Source organism: Erinaceus europaeus, chromosome 11, assembly GCF_950295315.1.
Source record: "Erinaceus europaeus chromosome 11, mEriEur2.1, whole genome shotgun sequence".
Lineage (NCBI taxonomy): Eukaryota > Metazoa > Chordata > Mammalia > Eulipotyphla > Erinaceidae > Erinaceus > Erinaceus europaeus.
Window position 1 is genome coordinate 113,437,220 of NC_080172.1, and position 24,034 is coordinate 113,461,253.

General features: G+C 40.3%; 1 non-coding gene across 1 annotated transcript; it reads right to left on the minus strand.

Annotated features, from left to right (window-relative positions):
• Positions 1–1,665: 1,665 nt before the first annotated feature.
• On the minus strand, positions 1,666–1,770 carry LOC132541594 (U6 spliceosomal RNA). Its single transcript, XR_009552729.1, has one exon. It is a non-coding gene; the product is annotated as a U6 spliceosomal RNA (small nuclear RNA).
• Positions 1,771–24,034: the final 22,264 nt, after the last annotated feature.

Consider the following 24,034-nt stretch of genomic DNA (forward strand, 5'->3'; position numbering starts at 1 on the left):
AATTCACTCTTTTATAGTGTATGAGTCAGTGATTTCTAGTTTATTCACAGGGCTATGCCATTGTTACTGCTTTCTAATTAGAGAACATTTTAGAACCTCAAAGAAAACCTAATGACTACCAGCAGTCACTCCTTTTCTTTTCTTCACACAAGCCCCCATAGAGCACAGATCCACTTTCTGTATGTATAAATTTTTTGATTCTGGATATTTCATATAATGGAAATCTTGTGATAGCTGACATTTTGTATCTAGCTTCTTTCACTCAGAATACTGTTTTCAAAGTCCATCCACTTTGTAGAATGTATCCAAGCTTCATTTCCTTATATAGCACAGTAAATAACATTGTATGAATATACCACATTTTGTTATATGAATTTACGGCAGGTGGGGGCTGGGCAGTAGGATAAAGAGCAAAGATCCGGTTTTGAGCTTTGGCTCACCACCTGCAGGTCTGCAGGTCTCTCTCTTTCTCTCTCATCTCCCCTCCCCCCTTTCAATTTTGCTCTGTCCTATCCCATAAAGGATGAACAAAAAAATAAATGAATTCACTGCAGGTTGGCTACACCTTTGTCAGTTAATGTGTTGCCACGTTTTCACGATTTTGAATGATGCTGCTATGAATATTCATGTGCAAATGTTTGTGTGGCATTTGTTGTCTTTGTTTAATTCACTTGTTCTTTTTCTCTCTCTACAACCATAATGAAATGAGGACAAATTTCTCACTGTTTCATTCACTGTTGTTTTCCCAAAATCAACTAAGCTTTTGATAAATGAAGATTAAAAAAAAAAAGTAAAGCAAATAGCATTATAAAACATTATTTTATATTGCCATCAGGGTTATCACTGGGCCTCAGTGCCTGCACATGCAGCTTCCCCACTCCTGCCAGTCTTTTTTTTTTTTTTTTTCCTTTCTTTTTTGGCTAGAGACAAAAAGAAATTGAGAAGGAAAGGGGAGGAGACAGAAGCACTCTTTCCTTGCTCATGAAGTTTCTTCCATATAAGTGAGGTCCAGGTGCTTGAACTCATGTCCTTGTGCATGGTACTGGGTGTGCTCTGCTGGGTACTGCACTGAGTGGCTCCCAAAACATATTTTAAAACTTCACTATACCTTACCATATATTTCACATTTGACAGTCCAATGCTTTATCCACTGCCCCACCTCCCAGACCACACTTACGATATATATTTGTATATTTGTATAATTTTTTATTGGATAGATACAGAAAGAAATTGAGGGGGGGAGGTAGAGAGGGAAAGAGACAAACATCTGCAGCTCTACTTCACCACTCGTGAAGCTTTCTCCTTGCAGGTGGGGAACAGGGACTTGAACCTGGGACTTCACACATTGCAATGTATGCACTTAACCAGGTGTGACACCACCTGGTCCCCCGTACAGTATTTTTCATATAACAGACACAGTCATGTTGGAAGTTGGTATAGTAGGCTGATGTAATCTTAAAATCTTATAAACTACTATGAAGTCACTAAAAGCACTGACAAAAACCAATAAAGATGCTTTGAACATTTATGTAAAAAAAAAAATCACACATTTAAAGTATACAGTTTGCTAAGTTCTGATAAATGCCTATACCAATATAAATACTATCACTCTCAAGATATAAAACATCACAATCGATATGTAAAACATTTACTTAGGCTCAAATTATAATGTTATTCCCTTTCCACAATTTTGCATGCCGTTTTCATGCAGAAGCCATGCTAATCTCAGTATCATTCCAATGTTAGTATGTGCGCTGTTGAAGTGAGCACACCTTAAGCCCATTCCAAACAGATGGATGGATGGGTGGATGGTTGAACCGTTGGATAGATAAATAGGTATAGATATATTTGCCCATAAGTATTTCATGTTTTTATGACACTGCATTTATCATTTAATTTTCATTGTTAGCGTGTGGTGATAGAATTGACATTGTATTACAAATGTTGTGTCCTGTGTCCTTGCTACACTTGCTATCACTCATACTGTTTTTAAAAATATTTATTCACATATAAAGAAGTAAATAAATCTTCACAAAAATAGAGATGGGGTGAGAAAGACAGCATAATGATTACGCCAAGAAGTTTTCATGCTTGAGGCTCTGAATCCTAAGTTCTGTACCGACCTACCCCCCCTCCACACACACACACACACACACACACACACACACATATTCCATGCCATAATTATACATTCCTGAAAATAGGTTATTAGGGAGTTAAGAGGTGTTCTTTCTTGCTGGAATTGGGGTGTCTAAGCCCTGCTGCCTCTACTTCCCTTTACTTCTGTAAAGATATATTTTATTTGTGGTCTGGGAGGTGGTACACTGGATAAGGCAGTTGACTCTCAAGCATGAGGTCCTGAGTCTGATCCCTGACTGCACATGTACCCAAGTGACGTCTGGTTCTTTCTCTCTCTCTCTCCTATCATTCCCCATGAATAAATAAATAAAATCTTTTTCTTAAAGCATATACATATTTCTTCACATTGTCTACATTTTTAATTATGTCTTCTGAGAACATAGTTATACTTTTGTTTTCCAACCTAGATGCCTTTTCTTTTGTTATTTTTGCAACACGCCACACTCCCTAGGACTTCAGGTACGATGGTGGAGGAGCCATGCAAGTGGTTCTACATGTGTCCTGCGCCCTATGATAGGTAAAAGTCAGCCTCACACCTGTAGTTGCTTGGATATCATTTATCACTTTGCAGACTCTTCCGTTCTATTTATACTTTGCTGAGGGTTTTATTTTTTTTCCTACCATGAAAGTCATTTAAAATGTCACATATCGGGAGTCGGGTGGTAGCACAGCAGGTTAAGCGCATATGGCACAAAGCAAGGACCAGAGTAAGGATCCCGGTTAGAGGCCCTGGCAGTGAAGCAGGTCTGCAGGTGTCTGTCTTTTTCTCTCCCTCTCTGTTTTCCCCTCCTCTCTCCATTTCTCTGGGTCCTATCCAACAACAACAACATCAATAACAACAATAACTACAACAACCATTAAAAACAAGGGCAACAAAAGGGAAGTAAATAAATAAATAAATAAATATTAAAAATAAAATCTGGAGTCGTGCGGTAGTGCAGTGGGTTAAGCGCATGTGGCACAAAGCACAAGGACCTGCTAAGGATCCCGGTTGGACCTGCTAAGGATCCCGGTTGGAGCCCGGCTCCCCACCTCCAAGGGAGTCGCTTTACAGGTGGTGAAGCTGGTCTGCAGGTGTCTGTCTTTCTCTCCTCCTCTGTCTTCCCCTCCTCTCTCCATTTCTCTCTGTCCTATCCAACAACAACGACATCAATAACTATAATAACTACAATAAAACAACAAGAGGAAATAAATAAATAAATAAATAAATAAATAAATAAAATTTGGAGTCGGGCTATAGCGCAGAGGGTTAAGCGTAGGTGGTGCAAAGCTCAAGGACCGGGGTAAGGATCTGGGTTCAAGCCCTGGCTCCCCACCTACAGGGGAGTCGCTTCACAAGCAGTAAAGCAGGTCTGCGAGTGTCTATCTTTCTCTTTTCCTCTCTGTCTTCCCCTCTTCTCTCCTTTTCTCTCTGTCCTATCCAACAACAATGACAACAATAATAATTACAGCAATAAAACAACAAGGGCAACAAAAGGGAATAAATAATATATATATATATATATATATATAAATTAAAAATAAATAAAATGAAATAAAATGTCAAATATCTCTGTTGAGGTGATCATATGGTTTACAACTTCATTGTGTTAAGAAGGGAAACAACATTGATGTTTTTTTTCCATTTTATATTTAACAGAGTCTACAAAATCATCAGATTCCAGGTATAACCACATGAGCACACTTTACAGACTGTTGCCTTGAGGAGTATACAATGCCAAATAGCCCCTCTGTTTGGTGGGCCATGCCCTCCCGCCTCCCCTTCATTATGTACCCTTGCCCTTCCCCCCCCCAAGCAGGGAACATTCCTTTATACACCAATCCTTCCCTTCACTTCACACTGGTTTTTTTTTTTAATTTTTTATTTAAGAAAGGATTAATGAACAAAAACATAAGGTAGGAGGGGTACAACTCCACACAATTCCCACCACCCAATCCCCATAACCCACCCCCTCCCCTGATAGCTTTCCCATTCTCTAGCCCTCTGGGAGCATGGACCCAGGGTCGTTGAGGGTTGCAGAAGGTAGAAGGTCTGGCTTCTGTAATTGCTTCCCCGCTGAACATGGGCGTTGACTGGCTGGTCCATACTCCCAGTCTGCCTCTCTCTTTCCCTAGTACGGTGTGTCTCTGGGGAAGCTGAGCTCCAGGACACATTGGTGGGGTCTTCAATACAGGGAAGCCTGGCCAGCATCCTGGTGGCATCTGGAACCTGGTGATTGAAAAGAGAGTTAACATATGAAGCCAAACAATTTGTTGAGCAATCATGGATCCCAAGCTTGGAATAGTGGAGAGGAAGTGTTAGGGAGGTACTCACTGCAAACTCTAGTGTACTTCTGCTTTCAGGTATATATTTTGCAGTAGTTTATGGATACGTGTGCACATAAGCTCTCTCTCACAGAAACTGGTGTATATCTAGGTTATGGGACTTTGTTAGAAAGTGAACTACCTGAGATGAAATTAGAGTGTACTATAAAAGGAAAGGTCTCACCCGAGTAATGAAGCTGAAGGGTTGTCATTCCACACGTGAAGTCTCTGGATACAGTCTGAGGTGAAGCATGTTGAGGTGGCAATCGTTGCGTTGGTTCACACTGGTTTTTACTACTTCCCTACTTGTCCCTTCCTGTTTTGTTATATCATTTAGGTTTATGCCCAAAAGGTTTCTGATCCATGATAGTCTTTTACAGACTTTGAACCATATTATGCTATGACTAGATAGAAAGATATAAAAGATGTAGAGTTATTGTGAAGAGATGGTTGAGCAGGCTGCGCTTAAACCTATGAGATGAGTCCCTCCAGGTAAGTCTCTCTCTCTAAAGAGGGGTTGAGCACAGGAGGACACATAAATCTCACAAGGTTGGCAGCCATTTAAGCCTTCCCTCCTCCACAGAATTTCCTACATCTTCCCACCTGAGCATGGCACTCTTTAATAACATTTAAGCCTGCTCCATTCCATTTTTCTTTACTGTGTCCATTTAGATATAAAGGGAAAGGAGGAGATGACGCTGAGGAATTATTCTGATGCAGTCTCCACCCCAGGTTTTACCATGCCCTGCAAAATCCTAGCAGTGCCCCCTTCAACCAGTCCTGGCCCCACACATCACCCCTGGTTGTCGCCCAATAAAAGTCCCCTCACCTCCCCCCTCTCTCTCTCTCAGCCCCTTCGGCTCTCTCTCAGATCTCTCTCCCTTCTCTCGCCCCGTGGTCAGGTAGTGGGGACGGCCATTGTCGGATGACTCCATGTGGCCTGAGCCACCCCCCCATCCTATAATAAAGATTTATGCACCTCACTTGTTCTGGACTTCCTCTCTCTTCTCTGCGGTGCAGCCCGACACCAGACCACAACAACAACACAATTCTATATCAGTTGTTGCACTGCCTAGCAAAGCCACACAACCAAGATATAGACCAGGGCCCATGAGACAGAACACATGTGCACGTGTACTCATAAGTTAGGGGAAAAGATACACTTTAAAGCAAAAGTATACAATATTTTGCAGTGGCCCAAAACAGCAAGCAAGTATATATACCAGAAAAAAAAAAGGCATCATAAAATGATACTTATATACCTTTCCCATATTTGGGAGCTACTCTCTGCCCTGATCCAGCTTTTTGGTCCTATTTCCAACTCTGAAACCATCTCCCCAGACAATACCTTTGGTGCACCTGCATGTTAGCTGCCATGTGCAGGCAAAATTAGTAAAATCATGGACCCTTTAGATAAATATATTTATCTAAAATAGCTTTTTCCAAAATGGAGATTCCCAAAACTCATCTGTTATAGCCTTGCCTTTAGGTTCCTGACTATTAAACAGTTTGTTCTGCTTTATATCTTAATCCTTTTCAGCCACCAAGTTGTAGATGTTACCATGACAACAACCTGACTTCCCTGGGCAGATGACCTCACCAATGTGTCCTGGAACCGCACCTCCCCAGAGCTCTACCCCACTAGGAAAAGATAGAGACAGGCTGGGAGTATGGATTGACCTGTCAATGCCCATGTTCAGCAGAGAAGCAATTACAGAAGCCAGACCTTCCATCTTCTGCACCCCATATAACATTCTCATCCCCCACCACAGTCTTCCTCTGCCTTCATGTTCTAGGACCTGAACACCTACCCATCCTCCACACCAGAGTCTTTTACTTTAGTGCAATACATTTTATTTATGTATGTATTTATTATTTTACTAATGATCAACAAGACCATAGGATAAGAGGGGTAAACTGCTACATAATTCCTACCATCAGAGTTCTGTATCCCATCCATTCCATTGAATGCTTTCTTATTCTTTATCCCTCTGGGAGTATGGACCCCGGATCACTATGGGGTGCAGATAGAAGGTCTGGCTTCTATAGTTGTTTCTCTGCTGGACATGGGTGTTGGTAGGTCAATCCCTACTCCCAGCCTATTTCTCTCCCTAGTGGGGCAGGGCTCTGGAGAGGTGAGGTTCCAGGACACTGGTGAGGTCGTCTGCTCAAGGAATTCAGGTTTGTGTCATGGTAACATCTTCAACTTGGTGGCTGGAAAGCATTAAGATATACAGCAGAACAAATTGTTTAATAATCATGAATCTAAAGGTAAGAATAGAGCAAGTTAAATTTGGGGTCTCCATTTTGGAAGAAGCTAGGCAGTCTATTTTAGGTATATTTCAAGGAGCTCATGACTACTAATTTTTGCCTGAGCCAAACACCTAACACGCAGGTGTGCTAAAGGTATTATCTGGGGAGATGGTGTCAGAGTTGGGAATAGGACTAGAAACCTGGATCAGGGCAGAGAGTAGCCCCCAAATATGGGGAAAGTATATAAATATCATTAACTGTAAACCCGTTGATTAAATCTGGGACCCATATTCAGTGCCGGAGCCTATAGGTCTGAGCTTTCATTCTGTGGTCATAGCTAGGAACATTCTAGGCTGCACTCATTAGAGTCATCATTAAAGTATACTGGTCTCTTGCCCTTATCCAGCTTTTGTGATCCTTTGTTTGACAAGGTTATCTTTGGAGTGATTAAGATAAATAAAAAGTAAGTAAGGAGGGTATCTAAGTCTAAGTAGAAAATATTGGGTTAGGTACTTTATGGTGTCTTTTTATATATATTTATTAATTTTTTCCATTTTATTTCCCTTGTTTTTCATTGTTGTTGTAGTTATTATTGTTGTTATTGATATCGTCATTGTTAGATAGGACAGAGAGAAATGGAGAGAGGAGGGGAAGACAGAGAGGAGAAGAGAAAGACAGACACCTGCAGACCCACTTCACTGCCTGTGAAGTGATTCCCCTGCAGGTGGGGAGCCGAGCCGGGGGCTTGAACCCTTACACCAGGATCCTTACACCAGTCCTTGTGCTTTGTGCCACGTGCACTTAACCCCCTGTGCTACCGCCCGACTCCCTTTGTGGTGTCTTTTTGGGGGACTTTCTATTTGCTTGTTGCACTTATTGAGTCACCGTAAACTATTGTGCACTTTTATTTTAAGGCATATGTTTTCCCATAAATTATGGAGACATGTACACATGTGCTTTTCCTCATGGGCCTTGGTCTATATCTAGGGTATGTGGCTTTGTTAGGAAGTGCACCATCGGAAATGGAATTAAGGAGTCCTATAAGGTAGGAAAGGTCTCACTAGTGTAATGGTGCTGGAGGGTGGACATCCCAGGCCTGGCATCTCTGGACATAGTCCGAACTGGAACACATCAAGGAGGCACTGGTTGCTCTGCTTTGATTGAGATCAGTAGATGCAGGATCTGGATTAAGAGAAGCGTGAAGGAAAATGAGCCACGCCCCAGAGGTTCCAGGACTGGGAGAAACATGGGTTTTACTCAGAATGGGGAAGATTCTTACTGTCTTAGAGTTTAAGAAGGCAATAGATAGTTATTGTTATAACTAATTTGATTTACTTTGAAAATCCCATAGTTAGGACTTACTGTAACATACAAAACCTTACTACAATTTCTTTCATCTAATGCTATTTAAAAATAACTATATCTCATACAGTGACAGGACCATTTGCTTCCGGTCTCCCTGATCTAAGCTTATAGGTGATTTAGTATTTCAAAGAAAAAGTCATAGAAATGTATTAACAATTTAAGCCCATTATTAACATTCAATCAGGTTACCAATGTGAAACCTTATGTGCTTAGATAGAAGGAATTTATTTTATTTTATTTTGTCTTATTTTATTTTTTTTACCAGAGCACTACTCAGCTCTGGCTAATGGTAATGTGGGTGATTGAACTGGAACTTTGGAGCCTCAGGCAAGAAAGTCTCTTTACATAACCATTATGCTACCCCCCCCCCCCACTCTGTCCTGCCCTATCTACATTTTAAACTATTTTGGGATTCTTGGATAAATTTCACTTAATTATGGTTTACTACTCCTTATATATGGTAAATGCTTTTGCCTACTAATTTTTAAAGCTTAATAATTATGTAAGGAAAGTGAAGAGCAACCAGGTAAACAGGTACACCAAGTCTGCTAAACCACTCTGACATTTAGTTTCCATTCTCCTTCCTTCCAGGGGACAGCCAGCAAAATAGCACAGAGGGTTACAAAGAATTCCAAATTTGGCTGATTTCACGCAGGCTTGGAGAAGATGCCTATATTGATTGAGTAAATAGAAAGAACCCCCCCACACACACTCGCCACCACTACCACCCCACCCTGGCCAAAAAAAAAAAGTTCATAAAACATTAAGATGTCATTGGTTTTTCTATAAGATTTCTTTCACCTTAGATCATTCACACTAAGAAAGGCCAGATTATCTAGCTGTCCCACCTCTCCAAAGCTCAGAATGTTAATGCAAATAATTTAGAGCAACCCCCTCGAAACCCTTTCTTTTACCTGTGAGAAAAGTATGTGCTTCTTCTCCCCTCCCCAAACATTGGTTACTTTGTGTCAGGTCAGTCTGATCTCAGGTTAACAGTTCAAGGCTCTTTCTTCTCAAGTAAACTGCCTCTGGCTCCAGATTATAAAGGAAACCAGTTCCACAGGGAGAAGCAATGACTGTCAGCTGCAGACTCCTGATGGCTCAGAAGGTCTTTACACAGGAGTCGGGTGGTAGCGCAGTGGGTTAAACACATGTGGCACAAAGTGCAAGGACTGGTTAGGATCCCGGTTCAAACCCCTGGCTCCTCACCTGCAGGGCACTTGCTTCACAGGCGGTGAAGCAGGTCTGCAGATGTCTCTCTGCTTCTCTTCCTCTCTATCTCCCCCTTCTTTCTCAATTTCTCTTTATCCAATAACAAATAAATAAATAATTTTTTTTTAAAAAAGTCTTTACACTTCTTGATGTCTCATGCTTTATCCTCCTTCCAACTAGATGTCTGCCTATTATCGTACACCTTATGAAATTGCTTATCTTTATTAATTTTCTTTTTATTTTTTTAATATTTATTTTATTTATTCCCTTTTGTTGCCCTTGTTGTCTTATTGTTGTAGTTATTATTGTTGTTGTCGTTGTTGGATAGGACAGAGAGAAATGGAGAGAGGAGGGGAAGACAGAGAGGAGGAGAGAAAGATAGACACCTGCAGACCTGCATCACTGCCTGTGAAGCGACTCCCCTGCAGGTGGGGAGCCGGGGTTCGAACTGGGATCCTTATGCTGGTCATTGTACTTTGCGCCACCTGCGCTTAACCCACTGCGCTACAGCCCGACTCCCTATTTATTTTCTATATTAGGGACTCATGGTTGATAGTGGACAGTAAAATGTATTTCCACTATAAAACATATATTTACGTGTGTATGTATGTATTTTACTAGATGTATATATTTTACTAGATGACAGCTCAGGCTCTGGTTTATGGTGGTGCAGGGGGATTGAACCTAGAACTTTGGAGCCTCGGGCATGAGAGTGTCTTTACATCACTAGGTTGCTGTCTATCCCCACCATAGATTTTAATTCTACATATGATGACTTGCTACTGTTTTCATATAAAGTAGACAATTATCTTTTATAGTAAATAAAAATGAAACACAGTTTTATTCCTATTAACCAATTCCTGTATTTATTAGAACATTCAGTTCTTCTCTCTTGCAGTTCAGGTACATGAGTGACACAATTTCTCAACTTTTGTAAGTCTGGACAAAATATATTTTGAGGCCAGGCAGTGGCAGACCTGGTTGAGCACACACATTACAGTGCATAAAGACCTGGGTCCATACCCCTGGTCCCCACCTGCAGGGGGGAAAGCTTCAGGAGTGGTAAAGCAGGGCTGCAGGTGTCTCTCTGTGCCTATCCCTATCTTTTTCTTCCTCCCCTTTCAATTTATCTCTATCTAATAAAAAATAAATAAAATATTTTAAAGTACTTCTAAGATAAAAAGAAAAACATCCACGTATCCATAAACTACTGCAAAATATATACCTGAAAGCAGAAGTACACTAGAGTTTGCAATGAGTACCCCCCCCAACACTTCCTCTCCACTATTCCAACCTTTGCGTCCATGATTGTTCAACAATTTATTTGGCTTTGTATGTTAACTCTCTTTTCAACCACCAGGTTCCAGATGTCATCAGGATGCCGGCCAGGATTCCCTGGACTGAAGACCCCACCAATGTGTCCTGAAGCTCCGCTTCCCCAGAGACCCACCCTATTAGGGAAAGAGAGAGGCAGGCCGGGAGTATGGATCGACCAGTCAATGCCCATGTTCAGCGGGGAAGCAATTACAGAAGCAAGACCTTCCACCTTCTGCATCCCACAATGACCCTGGGTCCATGCTCCCAGAGGGATAGAGAATGAGAAAGCTATCAGGGGAGGGGGTGGGATATGGAGATTGGTTGTTGGGAATTGTGTGGAGTTGTACCCCTCCTATCCTATGGTTCTGTTCATTTATCCTTTCTTTTTTTTAAATTTTTAAAAAATATTTTATTTTATTTATTCCCTTTTGTTGCCCTTGTTGTTTTATTGTTGTAGTTATTATTGTTGTTGTCATCGTTGTTGGATAGGACAGAGAGAAATGGAGAGAGGAGGGGAAGACAGAGAGGAGGAGAGAAAGATAGACACCTGCAGACCTGCTTCACCGCCTGTGAAGCTACTCCCCTGCAGGTGGGGAGCCGGGGTTCGAACCGGGATCCTTATGCTGGTCCTTGTGCTTTGTGCCACCTGCTGCACTTAAGCCACTGCGCTACAGCCCAACTCCCAATATATCCTTTCTTAAAAAAAAAAAAAAAGAGAAAAAAAGAAAAAAAAAGGAAAAACATATTTATTTTGGCTTTTTTTGAAATATATTTTAATGGCTCTATAATTGTATATCAACTTTTAGTATTTTTCCAGTTTTGAACACTTTAAAGAAGGCATTTTGTTCTCCCGTATCACATAATTTTGTTCTCCCATATCACACAGTTTCAGCAGGTTCATGTTCCTTTCATCATGGTTCCTCTGATAGTATATATTTTCCTCTTCTGCCTTTAAGATTATTACCACTGCTGTTGTTTTTTAATAATTTGATAATTATGTGCCTTGGTGTCATTTTTCTTTTTCATTTTTTTTCCTTAGGGGTTCATTGAACTTCGATCTGGGGTTTATAGTTTTCATAAGACTTGTGGAAAAAAAAAATGGCTCTATTTCTTCAAATAGCTTCTCCTTCTTTAAGAACAAAACCTCCTTGATGTAGATATTATATCACAAGATAGTTTTCCACAATTTAATGTCCTCAATGTCATTTCATTTCTTCACTGTATTTGATATAAGTTTATCTCTCCCCCGCCCTCTTTATTAGGGAAATTTGATCAGTGGTTTACAGTCGGCAGTAAAATACAGTAGTTGGTATTTGTATAACATTTCTCAGTTTCCCACATAACAATCTAACTCTTCACCTAGATCCTCCTCTGTCATCATGTTCCGGGGACTGAACACTCCTTCCCAAGCCCAGAGTCTTCTACTTCGTTGCAATACACTAACTCATGTCCAAGTTCTGCTTTTTACCTTCTGATCTTGTGTCTCATCTTCTATGAGTGAGATCATCCCATATTCATTCTTCTCTTTCTGATTTATCTCATTCAACATGCTTACTTCAAGCTCCAATGGGTAGCTTTATCTTCTAGTTTACTAACACCTCTTCCTTTCTAGTACAATTGATACCTTTTTGTCTGATTGCTGTGGCAAGGTCCTCAAGGACTATGTTTAATAATAGTAATGGTAGTGGGCATTCTTATCTGCTTCCCAATCTTAGAGAGAAACCATTGAGGTTTTCCATATTGAGAATGATGTTAGCTTTGTCAGATGTTGGATCTTTTCAAATGTCTTTATAGCATCAATTGATATGACCATGTGCTTTTTATCTTTCTTTTTGTTGATTTTTATCTTTCTTTTTGTTGATGTAGTAGATTACATTACTTGACATAAATGTTGACCCAACCTTGTATCTTAGGTATGAATCCCACTTGGTCTTGATATGTTGTTGGATTTGACTTGAAAACATTCTGTTGAGGATATTTTCATCAATTTACATCAGGGATGTAGATATACAGTTATCTTTCTTTGGTAAATTCCTTTTCTACTTTGGAGATCAGAGTGGTGTTAGCCTCATAAAATGTGTTTGTGAATGATGCCCCTCTTCAATTTTCTGGAAGAGTTAGAAGAGAATTTCTGTTATTCTTTGAAAGTCTTATAGAGTTCTTTAGTGAAGACATCTGGACCTGGGATTTTAATCTTGGAACTACTTTTATTACTTATTCAATTTCTGTAATAGCAACTGGCCTACTTCCTCTTGGGTTAAGCTTGGCAGGTGGTATGATTCTAGGAATGCATCCATTTTATCTATATTAATGATGGTTATGTTTTCCTATTGGGTTGATCTCTTGACCAATATGTAGTATCCATCTCTATCTTTTATTACCTTCTTTTCCAGAAAGTCTATTTTATCTGTTAGCAGAGAAGCTGTTCCTGCCCTTTTGTCTTCATTATTGTCTTGGAATACTTTGGTCCAGTCTGTCACTTGGAGCTTATGTTTGTCTTTCTTTTGGGTGTGTTTTTCCTGGAGCCATAAAGTAGATGGATTTTTGCTTTATAATCCATTCGGTCACTCTGAATTTCTTGATTAGTGAATTTAAACCATTTACATTTAGAGTGAGTACTGAGAAATGTAGTTTATTTATGGCATTTCTGTTTTGTTATGAGGTTGTCTTAAATTTTTGTTGACTGTTACCCTATTTGCTTTGTGTAGGAGATTTTCCATGATGGTCTTGCCTACTGTATATATGTTCCCTATTCATCTTTGCACTATATATTCTTTTGTGGTTACCATGAGTATTGTGTCAGTTTCTTGAGTTATCTTCATTTTTCTGAATTCTATCTCTGTCATTTTTGGTTTCAAGTATCATTGATAATTTTTTTTCATGATTGGAGGATTAATGGTTTACAGTCAATAGTAAAATATAGTAGTTGGTACATGTGTAACATTTCTCTATTTTACATATAACATTCTAGGACCCTCCTAGGACCTCCTCCAGCATCATGTTCTAGGACCTGAACACTGCCCCCTACCACCCCAGAGTCTTTTACTTTGGTGGAATACACAAAACCCAGTCCAGTATCTACTTTGTGTTTTCCCTTCTGTTCTTAATTCTTAGCTTCTGTCTATGAGTGGGATCATGCCATATTTACTCTTCTCTTTCTGGTTTATTTCATTTAACATGATTCCTTCAAACTTTATCCAAGATGAGATAAAGAAGCAATCACTGAATTTCTAAGCTTGTGCATTAAGCATGGCTTCTGTAGTTGAGCTAGCAGGTATCATTTGTGGTTACAGTGTTGGATATATATAATCGCATGTCACCTTCTGGCTTTGTGCCTATGATGTCAATATAGGGTCTTGCTACTTTGTTTCGTACCTCTTGGAAGTAATAGCATGAGAGAACTGCCTTCTGTATGCTCAGAGAAAAAGTAGGATGATTTTCCTAATGGGGTGCCTACCTCAGCTTTTCTCCATCCACTGATGACATATACCAAAACCTACTTGTTGCTAAATGAGTTTCTTAAGAAATCTTAGTTGTATAAGGTCCATACTCCCAGAGGGTTAAAGAGTAGGAAAACTAATAGGGGAGGGGATGGGATACAGAGTTCTGGTGATGGGAAATGTGTGAAGTTGTACCCCTCTTATCCTATGGTTTTGTCAATGTTTCCTTTTTATAAATAAAAAATTTTTTAAAAAATCTTAGTTGTAACTAGTGGGTTTTCAGGAGATTCTCCATTGCTTTAAGTAGTAGTTGATCTCTGGGGGAGTGAAGTATAGCAGCTGTTATTCCTTGTCTTTGCCGCTGGAAATGGAATGGTGTTTATTTCCTAGCTGATTTCTAAGGTCTGAGTAGACCACAAGATTTTTCCCTTAAATGCTGGTGAGTCTCCTTGTGGGCTATTTACCAGTTAAGCACTCAGACCCTCTTTCCTCCACTGACAATTTGCTGTGCTGCATAACTCCCAAAAGGGTGCCAGCTGCCACTAAGCATGGCTTCTTCGCCTGAGAATCTCTTGAGTCCTTGGTTCTACTACTCTTAAAGCCTTCCTTATAGGTACTCCCACATGGTGGCCACAAGCTTGAACCTGGGTCCTAGCTTATGGTAAAATTCTGTGTTCTACCAGGTGAACTACCTGTTGACTCCTCTCAAGGTTTGTTTTTAAGCTTTACCCGGGTGGGTCTAGATTACGTTTTGCTGAGCTACTATTCAGTGTGGCATTTCTAAGTTTTCTATTGAAAGATTAGAGTCATTGCTAAATTCCCAATGATAACTGGTTGGAATCAAACAAATCCCAATTGTGGGTGAGCTCTCAGAACCACTCAGTTAACTAGTCAAAGAATAGATTTTTTTTTACCCATATTCTGAATATTTTTTTAATTTATTTTTTATTTAAGAAAGGGTAAATTAACAAAACCATAGGGTAGGAGGGGTACAGCTCCACACAATTCCCACCACCCAATCTCCATATCCCACCCCCTCCCCTGATAGCTTTCCCACTCTCTATCCCTCTGAGAGCATGGACCCAGGGTCATTGTGGGATGCAGAAGGTGGAAGGTCTCGCTTCTGTAATTGCTTCCCCACTGAACATGGGAATTGACTGGTCGGTCCATACTCCCAGCCTGCCTCTCTCTTTCCCTAGTAGGGTGGGTCTCTGGGGAAGCGGAGCTCCAGGACACATTGGTGGGGTCTTCAGTCCAGGGAAGCCTGGCCGGCATCCTGATGACATTTGGAACCTGGTGGTTGAAAAGAGAGTTAACATACAAAGCCAAACAAATTGTTGAGCAATCATGGATGCAAAGGTTGGAATAGTGGAGAGGAAGTGTTAGGGAGGTACTCACTGCAAACTCTAGTGTACTTCTGCTTTCAGGTATATATTTTGTACTTGTTTATGGATAAGTGTGAACATATGCTCTCTCTCACAGAACCTGGTGTATATCTAGGTTTGGGGACTTTGTTAGAAAATGAATATTTATTTTATGTATGTTTTCAACAGACTCCAAGGAACTTTATTATAATTCCTGGAACTCTTTTCCTGTGAAGGCCCATCTTCTTCAGAATGCAGTCATCATATTCTTTGAACTCACATTTATGTTCCCTCAACGTAGCATGTTCCTCTCAGGAGTCCTGTCCCTTCTCCACAGGCTGCAGTGTTTCTCCAGGCAGAAAGTCAGTGTTCAAAAAACTCACCTCTTTGGTGTCTCAGACATCAAAGGTCTGATATGTCTTTCCTGCATTGCTTGAAAACTATTGTCTCCTCTGCTTCAGTTTCTAGTTATTGATTGACGGAGGATAAATCTGCTCCCTGTTTTCTAATATGACTGGGTGTAGACCTTTATCTTTTAAACAGTCGGATTTTGATTAATCTCTCACTCCTTCACATTAAAATTTATTCCAAGGGATGGGGAAGATAACATAATAGTCATGCAAACAAACTCTCATGCCTGAGGCTTTGAGGTCCCACCTTCAGTCCCTCACAACACTTGGATAAAATAATGTTTATATAATGAAAGCCACAAAAGAATTATAGTCACTAGTTATGAAATGTTTATTTGTCATTTGTGCTGCTAAGCATTTTTAAACTATTATTTTAATTTTTATTCTCTTAAAGTTGAGGAAACTGAGACTGTGGTTCTGTAAGGGCAGTGTCAGGCTTCAAACTCAAATATAATTCCTTTGTAACCCTATCCCATATGTCTTGCATTTATTGATCCTCAGATGGAATGAGGAAATAGACAGAGGATTTGCCATTTTGCTTCATGGAAGTTCTATACTAATGTTTTCTAAATTGAGTATTGGCAGAAGGTATATAGTTTCTACGGTTCTGTCTCAAAACCTCTGAGTCATAATTTCAGAGCAATTATTGTAGGTTTCTAATCTGTATTTTATTAAGTTCTCAAGGGAGTATTAAACTACAAATATTAAAGAATCACAATTCTGACCAAACTAGGAATTTAGTCTCTTTCCTAATGTTTGTCTTATCACTAACTCTTTCCAAATGATCAAGGAATCACTTTCTTTCTTTATTTTGCATCCAAGGTGCTCCCTACAATTGCACAACTCTAACATCAAATATTTGAAGATCTCCCACATCTTCAATCCCTTCAAATTAAAAAAGAAAAAAACATAAAGAGGAATTTCAACCAAGAAATCTGTTCCCTGCAGAAAAAATAAATATTTCCTGGCAATTATCTCTACCTGTTTTTTGTCATCAGCTTTATTATTATTATTATTTGTTAGAAAAATCCCTGACAGTGAACAGAGTTTAAATTAGTCTCTCATCCCACATGTTTTGAATCACAAAGCTTCCAACTACAAAGCTCTGCTTGTCTCAAACAATGTTTAACTCTCAGTTGAGACACTCAACTCTATAGACCTTTGGTCTCCATGAATTTTTTTTGTTTGTTTTGCTTTGTTTTCCAAATTTGTGGATTGTATACTTGAAGTCTTTTGTAGGTTTAAGATGTTATTATTTAAAATAGTTTTTTTAAACAGTGGAAGTTATGTGTTTTTGTTTTGTCCTTAAGCTACTTTATAGTTCATTTTTTAAAATGTATCGGGAATTAACATTGTAAGTCACTAGAATGTGGAGGGTCACTTCCTAGCAGCACTGAATCACCAAAATGCACTGTGAAGTACTCTTTCCACTTCTTAAAAGCTCCTTTAGGCTCTTTGAAGTGTACATCATGGCTTAACAAATTTGGTTTGTCAAGGTAAAGGAGATTTATCGATTGACATGTAGCCAAAAAAAATCAAAGGAAATGCTGAGTGTTTATCATTTTTAAAAAATCCATCTGAGAGGTTGTGCTATGTATTTAAGACTATACTATAGCCCCCCCCCCCCCCATAAAAACTTAAAAAGAGAACTTTGAAGAATTTCATCTCTTAAAAAAAATATCAAAGTCAAAACCAGCTAGGATATTTTATGTCAAACAGCTTAGGAAAGGAAAATAAATGTGGTTAGTACCTGTACTAAGTGCTTTTCCTCAGTCCTCTTTTATATGGAAATGTTAGTTTTGGATTATAGAAGATACTGTTATTGAGTAGCTAGGGCATCAAGGATAGCATAGAGGATATTGTATTGAAGAGGGACTTGCTAGTATTTAAAAACTTAAACCTTGATTTTATTACCAGGGATCTGAAAGATAGTTATGAAACTTAGTAGTTATTTTGTTCCTCACTCACTAAGGCAGCTCCAGCCATCTGTACAGCCAAAGTTATTTGCATTTGTTTGATCAGAAAATTATCACTGTGTACTATAAAAGCGTCATTCATTTCCTATTACCATTGGTCTCCTGAGAGCTCCATTTCGATCCACCAGGAATCTCAAATGGCAAGCAGTGGGTTTATATTTTTCTATGATTAATCATACATTCTAAATTCAATGATTACACATCATTAATGAGAGCAAACTTCCCATTAGTGGCTGTGTAGTGCCAGAATTCAAAACTCAGAAAAAGTTACATTGTATTCAACATTGCTCAACTGCTATCCCTGGCAAAATACTCCCTTAGTCTCCTGTTTGGGACAGATTAGGACACAACCCACCAAAGGCATTTCATTTTAGTATTACACAGTTCACTAGAAGTGCCTTACAGCTAAATAGGACTGTGAAGAGTACAGGTTTTTTTTTTAATTTTTTTATTATTATCTTTATTTATTTATTGGATAGAGACAGCCAGAAATCAAGAGGGAAGGGGGTGATAGGGAGACAGAGAGACACTTGCAACCCTGCGTTGTCACTCATGAAGCTTCTCCCCTGCAGGTGGGGACCAGGAGATTGAACCTGCGTCTTTGCCCATTGTAACATGTGTGCTCAACCAGGTGTGTCACCACCTGGGCCCTGAAGAGTACATTTCTGAAGCTCAGATTCCTATTGCTTATTCAATCCTAGCAAACTTGTTAGTGTCTGAAAACCACCTATAGACTAAATAGCAGGATGTTTGCCGGGAGAGCCTGAGGGTGCTTCTTCCTGAGCACGTGCTCTCTGGGTTGTAGAGAACTCGACTGGAGCCAACCTAGGCTGCTGCGTGGGAGAGGGATCAGGAACTCGTTTGGGGCTAGTGTTGCAGGAGAAAGACTCTGGGACTCGAGGAGCCAGAAGGCAATCCAATGTGTTTAATCATAAAAGAAGATTCTTTTATATATCCCAAGAAGGAAGCGGTAGGGTGTGACTAGGAGAGGGGGGTGGAGCAAAAAGAGAGTGCTAACCAGTGAGATTAAATGATGGAAAACAGGGTGTGACTGAGGGGGAAGCAAAACGAGAATGCGAACCAGTGGGATTAAACAAACCCGTGCCCTGCAGGCAGGGCGGGTCTCAGGTAAAACAGTGATTATGTAAAAATAGACCACAGCATTAAGCAGGGAGGAGCTGGCATACTGCTGAACAGATGTTATCAGTGTTAGTTGAACCAGCACATGGCTGTATATCACAAGTGTGTTTCTGATGAAATTGAAACATGAGGTACATGCTTAAAGACTAAAATCAGGTCTCCTCCCCATTTGTATAACTTTAGTTTTCTTGCCTTTCATGCTTCTTAGGAAACTGCCAAATGGCTTCCTGAAGTCCCATTCATATATCTCTAATCTATTCTATGCACAAATGGTTCCTTGTGAATGAAAAATGACCTCTGAAATCAGTTGTTTCACCTCTCCCCCTTTATCTAAAAGAAATGGCTCTCTTAAAAGACAGACTGGATTAGGCTTGTCGCTAAATCAACAAAAGTTTGGTAGTTTGCTGTGGAGCAGCGGATTAAGCGCATGTGGCACAAAGCGCAAGGACCGGCATAAGGATCCTGGTTCAAGCCCCCGGCTCTCCACCTGCAGGGGAGTCGCTTCACAGGCAGTGAAACAGGTCTGCAGGTGTCTTATCTTTCTCTCCCTTTCATCTCCCTCTCCTCTCTCAATTTCTCTCTGCTCTAGCCAATAAAAAAAATGAAAAAAAAAAAAGCCTTCAGGAGCAGTGGATTCATAGTGCTAGTACCGAGCCCCAGCCATAACCCTGGAGGCAAGAAAAAAAAAAAAAAGAAGGGAGTTGGGCAGTAGCACAGCAGGTTAAGGGAATGAGGCGCAAAGCAGAAGGACCAGCATAAGGATCCCTGTTTGAACCCCCGGCTCCCCACCTGCAGGGGAGTCCCTTCACAGGTAGTGAAGCAGGTCTGCAGGTGCCTGTTTTTCTCTCCCCGTCTGTCTTCCCTTCCTCTCTTCATTTCTCTCTGTCCTATCCAACAACAACAACATCAACAATAATAATAATAAAACAAGGGCAACACAAAGAAAATACATATTAAAATAAATAAAAAATAAATAAACAACAACAAAAGTTTATTTGTCCTACTTGCAGTATCTTGCTTGCAATTTTGAGGCAGGAGGAAGAGGAGTTTAGGGAGGATGGGGGGTCAGGGACCCACAGTTTTCCACCAAGATAATTGAATGGCACCAACCGCCATAGTGGGAGAAGGGACAAATCAAATCACAAATGGGACACAGGCTTTTGAAGACTATTTCTGAGAAGTATTCCCATTTAGTATTTCTTTTATAAAAAATTTAATTAATTTATTTATTTTCCCTTTTTGTTGCACTTGTTTTCTTTTTATTGTTGTTGTAGTTATTATTTTTGTTGTTACTGATGCTGTCATTGTTAGATAGGACAGAGAGAAATGGAGAGAGCAGGGGAAGACAGAGAGGGGGAGAGAAAGACACCTGCAGACCTGCTTCACCACCTGTGAAGCGGCTCCCCTGCAGGTGGGGAGCCAGGGGCTCGAACCAGGATCCTTAAGCCAGTCCTTGTGTTTTGTGCTATGTGCACTTAACCCTCTGAGCTACCGCTCGACTCCGCCATTTAGTATTTCACGAGATCAAATCATGAGACCACACCTGATGTATGAGCAGGGAGATACAGCCATATCCTCACAATTCCCTACATTTCTCAACTTCTGTCCAAATGTAAGAGCATTCTATATTCATCATTTTCTTTGTGGATTATCTCACTTAACATGATTCTTTTAAGCTCCATCCAAGATGAGATGAAGAAAGTGAATTCATCATTCTTAATAGTTGAGTAGTAGCCATATATATATTCCAAATTTCTCAGCCGCTTATCTGTTGTTGGACACCTGGGTTGCTTCCAGCTTTTGGCTATTACAAATCATACTCCTATAAACACATTATACACACGTCTTTTTGATGGGTGTGTTTGGTTCCTTAGGATATATCTTCAGGAGAGGAATTGCCAGATCTTAGGGTAGGTGCATTTTTAGCCTTGTGAGAATTTTCTAGACTGCTCTCCAAAGAGGTTGGACCAATTTGCATTTCCACCAGCAGTGCAGGAGGGTTCCTTTGTCACCACAACCTCTCCAGCATTTGTTGTTGCAATAGTTTCTGACTTAGGACATTTTTCACAGAAGGGAAGTGGTATATCAATGTTGTATGTCAATTTGCAGCTCTCTAATAATCGATGACTTTAGCATTTTTCCATATGTCTGTTGGCCTTTTGGATCTCTTCTTTGATGAATATTCTGTTTATATATTCTCCCCAAAAGAAACCATCACTCAGGGAGTTGGGCAGTAGAGCAGTGGGGTAAGTGCAGCTGGCGTAAAGCGCAAGGACCAGGTAAGGATCCTGGTTTGAGCCCTGGCTCCCCCACCTGCAGAGGAGTCTCTTCACAAGCAGTGAAGCAGGTCTGCAGATGTCTATCTTTCTCTCCCCCTCTCTGTCTTACCTTCCTCTCTTGATTTTTCTCTGTCCTCGCCAACAAGAATAGCTACAACAACATTAATAAAAAAAAAAACAAAGGCAACAAAAGGGAATAAGTAATAAATAAATATTAAAAAAAAAAAAAAAAGAAACCACCACTCAAACAAAGAGATTCCCTACAGGATGGGAGATCTTTACATGTTATCCATCAGACAAAAGGCCAGTAACCTAAATATATAAAGAGCTCACCAAACTCAACAACAATAAAAATAAATGACCCCATAAAAAACTGAGGAGAAGATATGAACAGAATAATAACCTTCTTTCTTCTACACAATCATTTCTTTTCTTTATGAAATCCCCTACAGGCAGGGTACTAAGTTCAGGAGTCTTCATTTCTGGGTGATGTAAGATAGTCTCGCCAATAGGTTTGAATCCAGAATGAAAAAGAAGAGGAAACTTCCTTTTGTACTTTCTGCGTCTAATGGTAGTAGATGTTAAAGTAATGTTTCCCATTCTGAAGATGACAAACTGTCTAGTCTGTGGCAAATTTGGAATCCTACTGGGTAGACATTGTAGAGTTTCCCTAATTGAAGAGAGAACATACTCCATGCAAAATTTAATTTCTATTCTTTTTTTTCCCCCTTTTGTTGCCTTTGTTGTCATAGCCTTGCTGTATTGTAGTTGTTGATGTCATTCGTTGTTGGATAGGACAGAGAGAAATGAAGAGAGGAGGGGAAGACAGAGAGGGGGAGAGAAAGATAGACACCTGCAGACCTGCTTCATCGCCTGAGGAGTGACTCCCCTGCAGGCGGGGAGCCAGGGGGTTCAAACCAGGGCTGGAACCAGGATCCTCAGGCAAGTCCTTGCACTTTACGCCACGTGCCCTTAACCTGCTGCGCTACCGCCCGCCCCCTTAATTTCTATTGTTAGGGAAGTTCTCTCTTGTCCATTTTCCTTTGTGAATCCTGGTTCTGATCCTAGATCTTGATCACACTAGAGCTGGAGAATCAACTCTCTTTAGAGGCAAACATTGTTCTGAGCTCACACTACGTTTACACAGAGTTGGAGCTTGAAGGACCTATTGATATCTGGAACTAGCCCAGCCTCTTTTCCTTTTATTTACCCATCCTCTTTATTTTTATTATTATAATTTTTCCCTACAAGTAGATTATTTTCTGATATTTGTATTCCAGCCTATAATAACTGCCAGTAAGTAGTCAACACCCGTCTTTCATTTCAAAACACTATCCTCATATGAGTTGTATTTCTTTTTTCATACTTATTTATTTGTTTTCCCTTTTGTTGCCCTTGTTGTATTTTATTGTTTTAGTTATTATTGTTGTTATTGATGTCGTTGTTGTTGGGTAGAACAGAGAGAAATGGAGAGAGGAGGGGAAGACAGAGAGGCAGAGAGAAAGATAGACACCTGCAGACCTGCTTCACCACCTGTTAAGCGACACCCCTGCAGGTGGGGAGCCGGGGGCTCCAACCGAGGTCCTTATGTCCGTCCTTGCACTTCGTACTACATGCGTTTCACCTCTGCGCTACCTTCCGACTCTCTATTAATTGTATTTCTATGCTTTCTTACTAATCTACTCCATCTCCAGTATATTGGATATTGAGTAAATTATACTCTCATCTTCTTTTTTTTTTCTTTTCTTTTCTTTCGTTTTATGCCACCAGGGTTATTGCTGAGGCTCGGTGCCTGCACTGCCAACCCACTGCTCCAGGAGGCTAATTTTTTTCCTTTTCTTGCCTTTGTTGTTTATTATTGTTGTTGTTGTTGGATAAGACAGAGAGAAATGGAGAGAGGAGGGGAAGACAGAGAGGGGGAGAGAAAGACAGACTCCTGCAGACCTGCTTCACCCCCTGTGAAGCAACCTCCCTGCAGGTGGGGAGACAGGGCTGGAACCTAGATTCTTGTGCGAGTCCTTGAGCTCTGGGTGCGCCATGCCGCGCTTAACCCACTGTGCTACCGCCCAGCCCCCATTCTTATCTTCGTTTCAAAAATATTTTCTTTCTTTTAATGACAGAGAGAGAGAGAGAGAGAGAGAGAGAGAGAGAGAGACTGACGGAGGGAGACTGAGAGAGGCTGAGAAAGAACCAGAGAGCAAGGCCAGGGCACTGATCAGCTCTGGTTTATGGTGGAGTTGGGAACTGAACCTGAGACTTCAGAGCCTCGGGCATGAAAGCCTTTTTACATAAGCATTATGATATCTCCCCAGACCTATATCCTTACTTTCTTTCCCTCCAGCTATTTGACCCCGTTGGTAGGATTTGCTAAACCACAGATTTGGTTACTACAGACACTTCAATCCTTTCAAAGGTTTTAACAAAGGACATGATGATGTACTTTTAATCTGATCCTAGTCACAGATTGAGTTTCAATTGATTTTAATTCCTCCAAGACATTACTGGCTTTTATTTCTAGTGAGTGGAGTTAATGAGCAGGTTTTTTTTTTTTTCCTTTCAAACTCACAAGTCCTTGAATTCATGAATTTCCTCTCCTTTCCTGACTGAAAATTGGTTAAGTTTTTTTTTTTTTTTTTTTTTCTGAGTTCATCTAACACTCAAAATACCTCCACAAGTATAGCTGATAGCGACCTGCCTAACCTCATGAGACTCTACTCTGGACCCTTTTCACTGTAATCCCCTGATTTGTGCCTCTCTGTAACCAGAGTGATTTTTCCATTCCCTAACATGACTCACTGTCTTCCCAGTCTGGGTCTCTAGCTTGTTTGTTCCTTA